At 32.7% G+C, this 16,056-nt stretch overlaps 1 long non-coding RNA gene across 1 annotated transcript; it reads right to left on the reverse strand.

Annotated features, from left to right (window-relative positions):
- Nucleotides 1-9,305: 9,305 nt before the first annotated feature.
- On the reverse strand, nt 9,306-11,694 carry LOC134229618 (uncharacterized). The gene is made up of 3 exons (XR_009984212.1): nt 11,492-11,694; nt 10,896-11,049; nt 9,306-9,417 (listed from the first exon to the last, which is right to left on the reverse strand). It is a non-coding gene; the product is annotated as an uncharacterized LOC134229618 (long non-coding RNA).
- Nucleotides 11,695-16,056: the final 4,362 nt, after the last annotated feature.

Raw genomic sequence — 16,056 nt, forward strand, 5'->3', positions numbered from 1 at the left:
GTAATCATACACTTCAAAGAAAATTTGATGCAGCATTTAAAAAAATTATTTGTTTTGCAAGCTTCAAATAAAGTAATTGTTATAATATTTCAGATAAAGAAACATATGCATATATGTCATGTTTTACTCTGCATCATTCCTACTACACAGGGTCAATGTAGTGCTTACATAGAGAACATCAATACACATACAAGTCACAACTCACAACATATATATATAGGTGTCGTTTTCAGTAAGTGCCATTTTCACTAGGTACTTTTCGAATGATTAGGCCTAAATTAAAATTTTGTTTGTTTGCCCTTAGCCGATCGACCCACGAAAATAAGCCCGACTCAAAATATTTTATTGTACTTTTCATTTACAAATTTTTTCATTTGATTTGTTTCTTGTCCATTTTTTTTTCACATAAAAACATAAATGCTTTGATTTGTGTTAATGATTGACATTAGGAACTGAATGAAGTGTTTGACATGGTAGCGGTAAGAAAAAAACACTCGCAGAGATATATTTGATCTTGTTGATCATGTTGATGAATGCGCTGACTACCACGTTTATAAAGTTAACATGACTGCCGGTCGTTTGGGGCATGCTACTTATCGATTTCAAAATAAATTTCGCCAACATCACTGACAAAAATAAAATTGTCATACTTTAATTTAATTACCAAATCCAAGTGGAAAGAGCACAAAAGTAGTTTTTAAATTTGAAAACAACGAAGGATGTCATGCTTTGTTGATATTTCGACCGCCATGATTAAATTTGGGGTCAGACTAATAAAAGGAAACGCACAATATTGCGAGGTTTTACTATACTAAGGAAAATATTTCTTGTCTAGACAGTATGTAAACGTTTAAATAAGACCTGTCATACAAGTCTCATTTTTAAATAAAAACAACTTTAAAAATGTGAAATCCCAAGAATATATTAATGCAATTAATGAAAGGTTATAGTATTCCAGATTTGTTTAATAGGTACTAGTACATTTTGTTCCATGATTTTGAAGCAAAAGTTCCAATTACAAGGAATATGTATGCAGCAATATTGAATTTCTAAAATTTTAGTAGTACAGTTGTAATTTGATGTCAAAAAGAAAAAAAATAAAATATTTTTCCTACCTACCTACCCATTGCTAAAAATCTGGGTCGGTAAAGGGCAAACAAACAATATTTTAATTTAGGCCTTATAGTTATAACGTTCCTACCAATCAACGCCATTATTTTCTTTAGAGCAGGTCCAGTACAATCAGTACCTGAGGTAGGTAAATAAAGCTACGTAGGTAATTCTACCTACGTAGCTAAATGTACTGATTGTACTGGACCTGTAGAGATAATCCGAACTACATATTTCATCACGTTTCAAATTCAGAGCACATTTTCGATATAAATGCAAAAAAAACAACATATTTAATACCCAGTAAAAATAATTTATTATGACATATATAAATTTCTCGAACCAGCAATCCTTTAACACAGTTGAAATTATGTCACTTCAAAATCGATTGAGAAATCGATATATTCGCAAAAGCATTTCACATTCCATGCTGTTTAAACTTAAAATCTACAAACAATCATACCCACCCTTCGTAATGCAAACTCTTAAACCTAAAAAACAAATTAAATCGTGTAATGAGGCTTGACTTTCTCCGAAGACTTTCCTGAGTTGCCGGAAGACGCTGTAATGGCCGATTACATTTGCGCATGTGTGAGATATTCTAAATCAAAAAGTGTGTCGGCGTCGCATCTATATTTCCGGAATATCAAAATCAGTTGGAAAAAAATCTCTCGGATGCAATATTGAATTTTATACATTGACAAACAACATTATTACAAACATTTTCCTACTGCATATTCCAATAGGTAATTTACTATAAAGATTTCCAAATGCACCATGCTTTATTCCATACTATTATGCAACTAAACTTCAATATAGGATGAAAAGAGCCCCGCCCTAACTCCAGAAACCCTGACCCTGGGGCCATGAATTTCACAATTTTGGTAAAGGGCTCAATGCTGATTAAAATCATGCCAACAATTTGACTGCTTGATGTCCAGGAGTAAAGAAGAAGATTTTTAAAGAATGCATTAATTTTATTGGTTTTGGCCCCACCCCTCAGGCCCCAAGGGGACAGGGGCCATGAATTTCACAATATTTGTTTCCCTTTACCCATAGATGCTTTGTGCCAAAATTGGCTGAAATTGGTTTTGTAGTTTTGGAGAAAAAGCTGAAAATGTTCAAATTTCATTACATAATCAATGTAGACACCCCCACCCCAAAACCCTTCACCCCAGGGCAACAAATTTCACAATTTTGAAAAAGGCACCCTTGATCATCATAACCATGCACCTAGTTTATCTGCTTTATTCACAGGGGGAAAGAAGAAGATTTCTAAGAATTTTACATTTTCGATATATGATCAACAGAGCCCCGCCCTAACTCCAGAACCCCTGACCCTAGGGCCATGAATTTCACAATTTTGGTAAAGGGCTCAATGTTGATTAAAATTATGCCAACAGTTTGACTGCTTGATGTCCAGGAGTAATGAAGAAGATTTTTAAAAATTGCATTAATTTTAGTGGTTTTGGCCCCACCCCTCAGGCCCCAGGGGGGCAGGGATCATGAAATTCACAATTTTTGTTCCCCTTCACCCATAGATGCTTTGTGCCAAATTTGGTTGAAATTGGTTCAGTGGTTGCAGAGAAGAAGCTGAAAATGTTCAAATGTTAACACACGACACACGACACACGTCACACGACACACGACGGACGACGGACGACGACGGACGAAAACGGATAGCAATAGGTCACCTGAGTAACTCAGGTGACCTAAAAATTAATGTGATATTGTTATAAATGTATAATAACACATTTCAATAATGTTAGTTACCCTTACACTTGATCTAGTTGTTCTAGTGGATTGAATTGTTTTGAATAATTTTCACATTTTAAATAATTGATAGCTTTGATTGCCAGGGATAAACAAAGTTTGAAGACCTCAGTTATTATTACTTCATTTCAATGATTGAACGAGATGCCGCTACAGACATATTAAGCTTGGAGTTGTACTGAATGATTATCTGATTCAAAGTCTGTTAAATCATCTAAGCTTAAAATATTATTAGGAAACCAGCAATTTACTGGACATTCCACAAATTAACTAGTAATTATAGAGTATGTAAATAGTTATTCTCTTTGACTTTAATATATTTTGAGGGCTAAAAATGAAAAGATAACAAAAGCCATTGTGAAGTAGTGATAGACAAATTTATATTTAATTTTGTCTTCTTTGTGTGTCAACTTCTTTATCTTTAGTATAAAAATCCTCAAAATCCTCTGACAATATTGTATTTGTGTATAGCAAAACTCACTTTTAAAAAAGTCGCTGGGACCTATGAAATTTTTTTGCTATATCTGTAATTTGTTATGACCATTTAAAAAATTCATTAAACATATATTATAGCTGGGGATCCAAGATGAATTTGCTATATCCGCGTTTGTACTAAGGGAGTTTTACTGTATTGTTAATAATGTTCATATACAGTATATTTGTGTATTACAACTACCAATGAGTAACACATGCACATATTAAAGCTGACATGAATTCTTAAATACGCAACATTTTCATCTATGTACGACTTGTTTCATACCAACTATAGCCGTATTCCGCCATATTTCTTTCAGATACCTTGTCTGATTGTAACGATGTATACCCCAATGCGCTCGTTACACTTGAATGATTTTTTGGATTGGGTATCGACTTGTGCACATCTCCGATGGTAAAGCATATGAGAACACATGAGGTGATCAAGACATTTCAAAAACAAAATAAACAACATAATAATCATATTTTTGATTGATTATTGATTTGAATCAAAAGAAAAAAAATGCAAGTTTGGAAGAGAAATTTAGATGCATGAGTACGTATTTTTTACAGTGCGCCAATTTATGCAGAATAAACTTGAAATGAAAAGCAGTAAAATTTGCAAACACATTTTGAAATTATATCATTTGAATGGAACAAAACAACCAACGTCTTTGATTTGCAGGTCCTATGCAATTGATGCATATCGAGAAAACACCTGTAAACGTACCCATACCTGGTAATAAGGTTACTGCATCGGTTCGAAAATGTGCATAAGTCAAGTGAAATACACCCTGAATTCCATTTATTGAAATATGCATCACAAAAAAGAAATAAACTCCATAAAAGCTCAATAGTAAACACACTGTCATTACTCCGTACACACTAGCACGACGATACACTTAGTCCGTGCTGATCAGATTTTGGTCAGGGAAAATATCAAAAGTGGAAAGAGAAGTTATTTGGTATTTGCGCGGCTGAAAGGGGAGGGGGGGGGGGTATTATAACTGATGTTCATAAGCTATAATTGTAAATTGTTTATCTACATGTAGTTCTAATATACATTCTAGACAAAGTCATGTATATATAGTCTGCAGTTGGTTTGCGTGGCAAAATTCATTTGTCAATTAATATAACTGATTATTTTAGTACTAATCTCAAATCTAAACAAAGTAATTTGATGTACGGCTATAATTTACTTCAAATCTTAAAAGCAATTAACCAGAATACAAATTTTTATGTGTACATCTATACATTCTTTAACACATACACACACGGAGAAAGGCCATCCCCTGTTCAGATTGATATTTAGGCATTTGATTTTTTGGACGGGGGGGGGGGGGGGGCATACAAAAATAATTGACATGACCGTTATTTAAATATTCTTGGAAGACATAGATTTCTGCCAAATTCAGTTTTGAGATTTTTTTTTTTTGAAATGTGTCACTCCGACCACAAAGTATGTGCATTTTGAGGAATGTAACTGTTTTATAATTATGTTGTTACAGGAAGTATTTCGAGATTTCAGTATCCCTGCCTGATAGTCTAGGTATTTTTTTTTATATATATAAATAATTTCTGTAGGTGAATTTGGGAGATAATTTTAAAAGCTAGGGTAGGGATACTTGACACTGGTTGAATACGGATAATTATTATTTATTCTTTTGTATATTGAACTCTCTCTCTCTCTGTCTGTAACCACCCATTGGGGCAATGATAGGTATAAAATCCTACGCACTTTGTGCTGTACCATTTATTATGCCTTAGGACAGATCAAGGATTTTTTTCAGGCGGGATGTCGAAACTTCATGAATTGAATAATAATTTTACTTTGGACAGGAAATTAACCCAAACGCCCAAATTGAAAGAGAAATTAGACGTACATGTATTATGAGCAATGAACTCACTAAATGATACCCCCTGCCTCCCATATGGTTATAATGGCAAAGTCCATATTTCGCTAAACCCATACGTGTCAGATCAAAAAGTGAAATATGAGGTGCATAATGGTAATCTGTAATAAACTTAAGATTCTTTGAAAGTTTCATTAAATTTCTCTAAGTGATGTAACAGGATTTGCGGATAAGAGATGGTTACCCCAAAGCGTAACAGACAGACGAACGGACATAACGATTACCTCCCACTTTTCAGGCGGGGGATATAATAAACGTGAAATATAAATCACAGGAATGGGAACATTGGGAACTTTCTCGAATACCTTCTCAAACGTATACATGTGTCGAACTTGGACAACAGACAAGAAAATTTTTAAAAAGCTAGTTTTAGGTAGAATGTGGAATTCTCACGAGGAGTTTACTCTCTTCCTATATGCTTTTTCTAATAATCATTACTTATTTATGTCTAGAAATTTAATTTACATTAAATTCTTTTTTCATTATCATTGTACCAAAGAATCAAACTCGTTTATTATACCCCACGCGTGAGGTTTAATGTTTTTGACCAGTCAGTCAGTCTTTTTTTTTTTTTTTTTTTTTTTTGGTCAGCGCAACTTCTCATAAACCACTGTACAGAGTTTTGTCGAACTTTGCAGATATTTATAGGAGACAATGTGTGTGTAGATTTGCACATCACCAGGAAATTCCGAATTCTTTATTTTTCGGGAATTTCCGCAGTTTTACATTTAGATTTTGGCCATATCTTGAATATAGAGGTGAGCAGTTTGTCAGCGCAACTCCTCATAAACCGCTGCACACAATTTCATCAATCTTTGCAGATATTTAGGACACAATGTGTATAGATGTGCATATTACAAGGAAATTACGATTCCTTTATTTTTTTCTGGGAATTTCAGCACTACTTCGACTTTTGGGGGAGCGTGGGGTATGTGAACGTGCTCACTTTTTCTTTCATAGTGCAAAATTAAATAACTTTAAATCAAATTATATTAGGTCTAATAAAGCCAATACACAATATTTATTTGATAATAATTGATCATAAAGAAATCCAATCTGTTTCAGACGTTTTTCTTACATTATTTTTATGAGAGTGTTATGCATGTTTTCTTACACCCCCCCCCCCCCCCCCTCATATCACGGGAAAATATCTTCAAAAGGTGAATGATTCGTAATAATGCCTGCTTTTTTTAATGAATTTGATGAAGTTAAACCATGTACTTAATCGTAAATTTTATTTACAACATGTACAGACAAGAGTAATGTTTATTTTTGAAAAATTACTTGCATTTTTTTTTCAATAAACCCCACTGAGCTTTCAACCTTTGATATTTTCCCTGACCAAATAAAATGATCGGCATGGGCCACGTGTCCAAGCATCTTTTACTGTTGAGTTAGCAATGGATTACATGACTTCTGAGATGCATTTTTCAATAAAAGTAAAATAGGATAATTCTTTCGACATGTGCACATCCCTGTAACGATAGCAGTAGTCAGGTAAATGTTTTTATCACTGCGTTTGACGCGTTTTCTCGACCTGCATGGGTGTTTGATGTACATGTATTTATTCCGTGTTAGTTTATTTTCTATATTGCAGCAAATGCATTCAAAAATAATTTAATTCTCTGTATAGTTCTATTTTTTTGTTGAATTTTTACTTTTCAAACATGTATTTGGTCAGTTTATGGACTTCTAAAAACTTTGTTATCGGAGATGTGTACATGTCGACAGTCAGGCTAGAAAATCACTCAAGTGAAGCAATCGTACAAGGCTATATATAGCAGGTACAGGTGACCGAAAATTTTCAATTAAATATGGCGGAATCGAAGAAATATGGCGGACAAAGGCGTACAGGAATGTAGTAAGTCGTACAAAGATGAAAAATGATGGCTTTTTAAGAGTTCATGTCAGCTTTAACCAAACTAAAGATCTTGATTTTGCTAAAAGTTAAATTACTTTAATTAGGTCAATATCAATTATTGCCGCTTGTGCAACAAATAATGTTTTACTTCTGATTAAGATTAAATAGATGATGGTCTAATTGATTTTCCCTATGCCTTGAGTGATGTTAATTGCACATCCCTGCTGGATAACAGTAGGTTAGCTTAGCAGCACTTGTCATCCAAAAACTATTACCTGGATCAGTATTTTCTTGAATTTGAAGCAAGGATGCATGCTGTAGAGTTGAACATCCTGCACCAGTTCTAGTTATGGTTCCTGAAATAGAAAAAAAATTAAAAACTTCAAATTCAACTCCATTTATCAGAAAATTGAAAATATGAATACTCAAAATTTAACTTAATTCATTAAAAAATAGAAAAAATTAAAAACTTGAAATTCAACTCCATTTATTATATACAACAGGTCCAAGGGCCACATCGCTCACCTGAGTAATTTTGATGATGCAGTTCTTTACCAGATTTTCCCTCTTGTCATATCTATTGTGGCCTCTTGCCCCGTCCCTTGTCATGATTTTAATATTTCAGAATCTACACTATCCCATGATGCTTCTACAAAAGTGTCAGCTTTTCTGGCCCAGTAGTTCTTGAGAAGAAATTTTTAAAAGATTTTTCCAATATATTTCTATGTAAAGCTTGGATTCCCTTTTGTGGCCCCGGCCAACCCCTGCGGTCATGATTTGAACAAACTTGAATCTACACTACCTAAGGATGCTTCCACATTAATATGCTGAATCATGCCTTTGCTATTCTTGAGAAGAAGATTTTTAAAGAATTTTCCTGTATATTTCTTTGTAAAACTTTGATCAGCTATTGTGGCCCCACCCTACCTCTAGGGGTCATGATCTGACCAAATTTGAATCTATACTACCTGAGGATAAAAAATTCTTTTGATAACTGCATCAATAGAATCTAGAGTTCGCTTGCACTAAGCAGTCGGAACTACTTTGGCAGTCTTTACATGATTGTATATTCCCGCTTCCAGGTAACTTTTTGAAGGAATAATTAAATAGTTTTACTTTAATAAATATTTTCCTGAATTTCAAAACCTGTCTGTTGCGTTCCTGACTTATTTTCTACTTTCGTTTCTTTTTTAATTATCCCCCTTTGCTAAACAAATGAATCGTCTGCATAACAACAATACAGTTTTGGGAAAGAAGGAAAGGAATTGGCATACATTTGTTAAATGTTTGACTTTGAGATATCTGTTATGAACAATAGAACTCTGAAGAAATGATATTTTTATGCTACCAAAGCATGGAAAACTGAAAAATCTGTTAAACCTTGGGAAACGAATGGTTGAGAAAAACGACACTGTAAGTGAGGATGGAATTCTTTTAATCTTAAATAGTCGGTAGCAGACTCGTTCAGTTTTTACAGCATTGACAGGTTGTAAAACGTATTTATATGTTCAGTTTGAAATTCAGATGAAAAAATGCGCAAATGAAATCCAAAATTTCTGTGACATAGAACTGTTAGAATATTTGAGTAGCTCCCCTTTACACTTACGAACTAAGATAACTTACCGGGGAAATATACCCACTGGGATAACAGAACAGGTACGGGTTTTTTTGTGTTAAAGAAATAAATTATCTCAGAGAACGTTAGTAATGACACAACAATATTTGAGAACTTTTTTTTCGTTAGAGCCATTTTGAATATCAGCAACGTTAACGTTGTTGTGATGTATTTGTGTGCACTGTTTTTGATGCATAAAATTAATAGAAAGGTAAAAGAAAGTTACATTTTATAAATTTAAAACCATAATGATAAGAAATGATTTTAATATTTTTTTCTTTGATCGATGTATCAAAGAAAAAATTTGGATGGAAAACTTTTTCATCGATGCGCTACGCACACTGATGAAGTTTTCCGTCCAATTTTTTCTTTGATACATCGATCAAAGAAAAATATTACATTCATTTTATAAGTAAAAGAAACATATGATGTCACTTTATCACTGCAAATTAATTTCATTATTGGCATGCAGTAAAATAAATGTAAATGTTCAAATACAGAGCATTCTGTAATAGGTCATCAAATGGGAATCAGATTTCTAACGTGTTACATACCGACACTGTTTGCCCTAAGCTGCTGGTGGCTCTCAGTAATTGCACTGGAGACAGGCACAATCAAACTGACAATCAGTAACAGCCTACAGTCCATGGCATCACCTCCAGACCTCAAATCTAGACAACAGAAATTCAGAATTAAAATGCATCTTCAAACAGTTTTATGACATGGTTTTGTAATGATCACTAGAGGTAACTAGAATCTCTGCTACCTATGGCATAAAAAATTTTACAATATTCCATCTTTTCCATTTGTGTTGTATAATTTTCCATCTATATTGTATAATTTTCCAATTGCATTGAAAAATTTTGCATTTGTTTTCTATAATTTTTAATTTGTGTTGTAAAATTTCTCTTTGAGTTGTAAAATTTTCTTTGTGTTCTAAATTTTTCGTTTGTATTGTCAAGTTTTCATTTGTATTATGATTTTTTATTTGTATTGTATCATTGTTATTTGTACTCTATAATTTTCCATTTGTATTGAATACTTTTCCATTTGTATGGTATATATGATTAATCATAGATTTTTTCTGAGCTGCAAAACTGTAGCTCTCTGCTTGAGAAAATTTGGACAGATAAAAAGACTTTTCCTATGTATTCCCATATAAAACTTTGATCAGCCATTGTGTAACCACTCTACCACAGGGGTAATAATTTGAACAAACTTGAACCTACAGTACCTGCATGCTTCCATCTAAATATGACCAATCATGGTTTTGATGTTCTTGGGAAGAAGATTTTTCTTAATTCATATGTATTCCTATGTAAAACTTTGATCAACCATTGTTGCCCCGCCCTTAATGGAAGCACTTAATGGAATTTGATCTCATGACCAACCCATATCTGTATCCCGATAGATGTTTAAAAATGATACCTTATTTCTTATATTTATATAATATGACATCCAAGGAATTTGTATTGATACGGTTATACATGTTGCTTTCAGTAGTGTTGTATAAAGGGAAACATCTGCAAATGTAAATATTAAGATATACACATCGTTAGATTGTTTGAATTGAAGTACAGCAAGAATATTATATGACTTTACTTTTCAGTACATATTTTTAGTTCATCAGCATATCTTAATTTTAACCTCTCACAAGTTACTTTCTAATAACCTTTACTGCCAATAAATCATCTTGTTTTGAGTAGTAGATTTAATTTAATTACCGGTATTTGATTTGTCCAAATTTTAATTTTTAAAATTCTTTTCTTTTAGCATAAATCTTTAGGTATCATCAGATTCAAAATCAGTGTCAAAGAGAAATGTATAACGAAGTCATACATTTTTGCTGTGCAGCTATGGACAAAACCAAAGGTTGTGATCATTTTAATAATACTGCGCATATCAAAATGAAGTTTTATTTAGGACAAATGCCAAAATAGATCAAACATACTTTTGTTGAAATCTATATTTTTAAAGATTTCATGCCATTGTGACATTACTTTCAGTTCCAGCCTCGCACATTGATAAAGCCGTAAACTACGACTGTTGTACATTTCCATCAATATTACTCTAACAACTGTCAAGATTAAAACAATAGATTATTAAGTGTGGAGTTACTGTAGTAACTAAACGTAATATATATTCTTACCCTATTTAATAACAGGTCACATTAATCCCTAAAAGGTAGACTAGTGTTTTAGTTGATTCCTGTGTACTGTGGTCTGTTGATAATACCCTCCTCTAGATAGTGTTATCTCAGTCCTACTGATAACATACCACACTCCCAGCTTCCTGGTATTGACCTTAACGATTTACAGAAATTCACATCACAACAATTTCTTATCAAGCATGATTACTGAAGGTGCAACAAAATTGTACAATGCATGTGCTTTACTTTCTAAAATGTGTAACATAAACTTCTGATATTTCATTTGTGCAAGTTCTTAAACTTTCCTTTATTATGGTGCGATTACATGTACCGTACTACAACTTTTGCAGCTCGACTTTTTTCTGATTTCGTCTCCAATTTTTAATCATTTCATTTACATAGCTAGAATCTTTCTTACTCTTAAAACTTTCAAAATCAGTTTCAAAAGTACTTTGAGCTTCTCAGGTTAAGGCCAATTTAGTCCCACTTTGAACCAACTCATTTGGCCTACAGTATATTAGGGCTTTGTATGCCCTGATTTTCAAGATGTCGCCTGGAAGAGATTGTTACACATGCAGAATGTTTGAATTTCTTACCTTGACCTTAAAATCCTTTGATCTTAAAATCAACTGGGGTCTTTATAGGTCTTGGGGAGTTTTGGTATAATAATTTCCTTACAGGTGGATGAAGCCTTCAAGAGATATTACATGCAAACAAGTGTTACACACAGACAGAATGACAAACAGATGAGTGGACAGACAGACCAAAATTAATAAATTTCCCCTACTACTAAAGAAAGCAGGGAGGAAACAATTTCACTTGCTCATTGTGACCATGCACTGTCGTTGTCAGCTAAGTATACAGAGAAATTATACTGGTTCACTATATATGATACTCAAGCACCAATAAAATCATTGCTTGTTTTGATCATACCGAAAGTTTGACTGCAGAATTTTGAAAATTAAAATTACTTTGATGGGTCTTTTTTATACACCCCCTGGCATAATATGAATCTAAAAAACCTGTCCTCTTTAATTCTATGTTGCTGTTTACCCAAATTTAATCCTTCAAATTGGTTCAGCCATCCCAATCCGTTTACCGTATATACTCGCCTATAAGTCGGTTGTATGTAATAAGCTTGCATATCAGATGGACTAACCTCATATAAAACCATACTTTTAATAGCTCTCCTATAAGTCGGACAAAGAGTTTTAGACCAGAGATTAACTCCCCAAAAACCGACTTATAGGCGAGTATATACGGTATGTAATTGTTACATAATAAAATATATTCAAATCAAATCAAATATTTAAAATCACTCTATTTTTCATTCGTAAAATACTCGTATGTTTTACAACAATGATCATTTGAAGTTTATTGTTCAGGTTTCACCTAGTTTTATCCCTCATTATTATATTACTGAGTTAAGGTAAATCAGAGTCAAATGACCTACCTGGTACATATACTTGCAAGTGAAATAAAATTTTAACTGTACAAAAAAGTCATTTTTCATTAGAAATTTTATTGTGATATTAAGAAATTTTGCAAAATAGTTTAAAACAAAGCTTGAAAAAAAGTGCTCAAAACAATAATAATTCTCAACTAGAAACTCTTGTTGCTACAGCAACAAAGAAGGTCTTCCGTTCTCCTCTATTTATCTACATGAATGAGCTTTAATCTATGTTAAAAAGGCATATAATATTTTTTATGATTTCAGGAAAAAAAAAACAGCCGGAGGAGTAACTTACCAAGATTCTTTACTTTAGACAATTATAGTCTTAATAACATGTACAAAAATCATTTTCAATTTTTTATCACTTCCTGTGTTACCCTATATTTTTTGCCCAATCTTCATGTTGTTTTATTCATATAAGTTTAGTGTCTTGATCTGTTACAGTTTAAGAGATCTCATAATATTATCTTTTCATTTTGAGGACAAAAAAATCACTTGACCGGAAGTAAATTTTTGAAAAAGATATTGGAGGTTACTCTAGATATTTCAGTCTAAATAACATGTCCTAAAATCATTTCTAATGCTCTTCTTATCAAAAATATTAATGGGATAGTATAATACTAAATTTATGCAGTTTTTCTTTCATAAGCGGAAGTTGTCCATTTTGTTTCCAGTGGGACTGACATATTTCAAAACTACAAAAAAGATGCTATAATGTATAACTAAGAAAGATTCCATAAGAAAAGTTTTTATTCATTTGTACACTTCCTGTGACAACCGGAAGTGACGGTGGACAATCTTTCCTGACTAGTTTTGCCTACTCATCAAGATCTACCACTTGTAAAAGTTTGGTGTCTTAATCTCTTACCCTTTACGAGATCTAGTTATGATAACTTCTCTTTTTGAGGACAGGAAATCACGCAACCGGAAGTGAATTTTATAAAGATATTTGGCGTTATTGAAGACAGTTACAGTCTTAATAACATATCCAAAAATGATTACAAATACTGCATCTATAAAAAATATTTACTGGAAAGAAAAATACTCAGATTATGAAGCTTTTCTATTATAACCGGAAGTTGTGTTCTTTGTTTTCGGTGTTACTGACTCATTTCAAAACTACAAATAAGATGCTATTATGTGATAAAAAAAATTTCCATATTAAGGAAAAGTTCAATTTTTGGACTTCTTTGATCACTTCCTGTGACGACCGGAAGTGACGACAGACGATCTTATCCCCCATGGAAATGCTAACTCATCAGGATATACCACTTGTCAAAGTTTGGTGTCTTTATCTCTTACTGTTTAAGAGATCTAGCTATAATAATTTCTCATTTTGAGGACAGGAAATCACACGCAATCGGAAGTGAATTTTAAAAAAAATAGTTGATGTTACTGTAGACATTTGCAGTCTGAATAACGTATCCAAAAACAGTTGCAAACACTTTATCTATAAAAAAAATATATATATTGGAAAGAAAATATTCAAATTATATAGTTTTTCTCTTATAACCGGAAGTTGTCGTTTTTGTTTTCGGTGGAGCTGATATATTTTGAAACTACAAATAAAGCGCTGTAATGTGATGCAATAAACGTTCCATAAAAGAAAAGATGAAATTTCCTATTTTTTGACCACTTCCTGTTATGACCGGAAGTAACGGCGGACAATCTTAACCCATATGTTTTTCCCTTTTCGTCAAGATATACCACTCCTATAAGTTTGGTGTCTACATCTCTTACCGTTTCAGAGAAATAGCTATAAGAACTATTCATTTTGAGGACAGGAAATCACGCGACCGGAAGTGAATTTTCCAAAGATATTTGACGTTACTGTAGTCATTTGCAGTCTGAATTACACATCTAAAAATCATTTCAAAAACTTTATCTATAAAAAATATTTATGGGAAAGAAAAATACTGAAAATATGCAGTTTTTCTCTTATAACCGGAAGTTGTCGTTTTTGTTTCCGGTTGGACTGATATATTTCAAAACTACGAGTAAGATGCAATAATCTGATGCTAAAAAACTTTCAAAAAAGAAAAGTTGAAATTTTCGATATTTAAGAACACTTCCTGTGACGACCGGAAGTGACGGTGGACGATCTTAACCCAATTGGATTTGCCTACTTATCAAGATCTATCATCCCTGTAAGTTTGGTGCCTTAATCTCTTACCATTTCTGAGATCTCACTCGGATTAAATATTTTTGAAAAAAGCGGAAATCGGACATATCTGACGACCGGAAGTGAATTTTGAAAAAATGAAAAAAACGTCTCGGGGTATTTTCATTCTCTATCATCTCTGAAAATTTCAGGAAAATCCGTCCAGCCATCTCTGAGAAATCCTGCCGACAAGATTTGGGGAAAAAAATAATAATAAGAATAATAATAAGAAAAAACAGTAGAATCACTATAAGGTCTTCCGTCTGAAACGGAAGACCTTAATGACTAGAAATTGTTAACAACACAAAAGAACTATTCCATTTTATTACAAACAAATATGTAAACCAAAACAGATAAAAATGGACTTAACAATATAATGTTAAATAATTCTTTTAAAATATAATTTTCCTATAGAAATACAAAATTCTAGAGAGGCAGTGGATTAAAAGAATTAAAAAATTGACAAGATAAAAATGTTTAACTAGAACAGTTCAAATGAGGGCCTCACGGAGATTCCTATTCCACTTAGAACAGACCAATATCTTATCACAGATGATGCAATAAATAATAAATCATTAAATGACGAAGCAGAAAATGGTAAAATAAAATACACATCTATTAGTGACATTTTATCAATTATTTTCATATAATGTGAACCAACTTTTCTTCAAATGCAAGAAATATCTGAAAGTTTTGCAACTTTCTTTCTCAAAAAATTCAAAGCAATAAATCATTAAATATTTTTAAGTGTAAATATATCTATGCATCATACTTCCTCATATGCATAAACTAAAAATAGAGACATTTCAATTTTAAACTGAGCATGGGCCACATCGCTCAGCTAAGTATCTTTGGCCATGTTGTTCTTCGCCAAATTTCCCCTTGTAAAACCTATTGTGATTCACCCTACCTCCTGGGGTGATGATTCAGATGATATGAAATCTACACTACCCCAAGACGCTTTTTCCATATAAGTTTTAGCTTTTCTAACTCAGTGGTTCCTGAGAAGATTTTTAAAGATTTTTCTAACTTATTTCATTGTAAAACTTGGATTCACTGTTGTGGCCCTGCCCTAACCCTGAGGGTCAAAATTTGACCAATATAAAATCTATACTACCCCCAGGATGCTTCCACATAAGTTTCAGCTTTTCTGGACCAGTGGTTCTTCAGAAAATTATGACTCCACCCTTTTCTTGATTATCTCCCTTGTATTCAGAAAATCAGAGTCAGGAAAGCTGACTTGAGCTTTCAGCTCTGGTGAGCTAACAATTGAAATATATGCTTCCAAAAAGTTGGTTTACAGCATTGACTTTTAAATAACGCACAATAAATATTAACAAGAATAGTAACCAAGTCATATAGGACCCCACAGAAGCCTTATATCTGATTCAATAATCTTGACCTTTCAAAAATTTGCCTTGATATATATTTTTCTCATTTTAACATATAGTAAATAAGTCTGCATGTTGAAAGAAATTTTGTATAATGACTATTTCATGGCACATAAAAATGCAAACATTTTTTTTCTTTTTGAGCAATTGCATCTC

Source organism: Saccostrea cucullata, unplaced genomic scaffold, assembly GCF_032062105.1.
Source record: "Saccostrea cucullata isolate Sc308-1 unplaced genomic scaffold, CSIRO_AGI_Scuc_v1 ctg4743, whole genome shotgun sequence".
NCBI lineage: Eukaryota > Metazoa > Mollusca > Bivalvia > Ostreida > Ostreidae > Saccostrea > Saccostrea cuccullata.